Here is a 1,427-nt window from a genome sequence, read left to right on the forward strand (position 1 = left end):
TGACCTCATTTTCCTGCCAAAATTGAAAACTTCTCTACCAACGCTCTTGGTTTCCTTTTAGCTAAAATGGCTCCCTACACTTAATGTATTTCACAGTCACCTGGGAGAATCTGCTGAAACTGCAGGGGCCCAGGTGGTTTCCCTCACAATCTGGTTCAGTGGGTCTGGTGTGGGGACCAGGAAGCTGCACTTTAACAGCATTCTCCTCCTCAGTGACTCCGACACAAGTTATCCGAAATGCATTTCCATGGAAAAAAAAAAACAAACATCCCTTGATAATCTAACTCAGAGTTTGGTAAACTATAGCCCTTGAGCCTAGAAATGTTTTTGTAGTCTTAAATGATTTTGAAAGTCAAAAGAATACTGTTTTGTGAATACCGTTCTGTGAATACTGTTCTGTGATGTTAAAATCATGTGAGTGCTCGCTTTGGCAGCACATACACTAAAATTGGAACGATACAGAGATTAGCATGGCCCCTGCACAAGGATGACATGCCAATTCACAAAACGGTCCATATTTTTACATATGTATACCTGTGACTGATTCATGTCGATGTGTGGCAGAGGCCAACACAATACTTAAAGTAATTATCCCCCAATTAAAAAAAAAGAGGGAAAAATTCTGTTTGAAATAATTAAAAAATGATATGAAATTCAAATTTCAATGTCCACAATAAAGATTTATTGGAACATGGCCTCACATCTGTTGCCTGTGGCTGCCCTCACACTATAATGGCAGAGTTGAACAGTAATGACAGAGACAATATGGCCCAAATAAAGCCTAAAATATCTACTCTCTGGCCCTTCAGAAAAAACAGTTTGCTAACTCTTGGTCTAATATGTTCCATTCAATGAAGAACCAATGCAATCGGAAAGACAATTCCCTAGTAGATGGGTTTCCAGCTGATTAAAACCTGGAGCACATCCAGATAACCAGCACTTCTGTTCCCCAGAGCACTCCAACCCATGGGGAGTCCCCTTACCCTGGTACATAATAATAACAATGATCATTATGACTTACATTATATAGAAAATTATGATTTGCAAATCATACTGACATGCAGTCTCCAACATCACATGGTAGGTATTATTACTATTATCTTTGTTTTACAAAGATATAAAGCAATAAGATCATGAGTATCATGAAGAAGAATTTGGACTCCACCCTTTGTATCCTCATCCTATCCATGATCCAGTCATTAAAACAAAGTTGTAGATATTTATTCATAAAGAAATATGGTCAAAATGCATTATGAAATTTAAAGAAAAATAGGCTTTCAAATTGTGATGCTGGAGAAGACTTTTGAGAGTCCCTTGGACTGCAAGGAGATCAAACCAATCAATCCTAAAGGAAATCAACCCTGAATATTCATTGGAAGGACTGATGCTGAAGCTCCAATACTTTGGCCACCTGATGCAAAGAGCCA

General features: G+C 38.3%; 1 non-coding gene across 1 annotated transcript; it reads left to right on the forward strand.

Moving 5' to 3' along the window:
- Positions 1–418: 418 nt before the first annotated feature.
- LOC138989668 (U6 spliceosomal RNA) lies at positions 419–522 on the forward strand. Its single transcript, XR_011465914.1, has one exon. It is a non-coding gene; the product is annotated as a U6 spliceosomal RNA (small nuclear RNA).
- Positions 523–1,427: the final 905 nt, after the last annotated feature.

Source organism: Bos mutus, chromosome 10 (genome assembly GCF_027580195.1).
Source record: "Bos mutus isolate GX-2022 chromosome 10, NWIPB_WYAK_1.1, whole genome shotgun sequence".
In the NCBI taxonomy this organism is placed as follows: Eukaryota; Metazoa; Chordata; class Mammalia; order Artiodactyla; family Bovidae; genus Bos; species Bos mutus.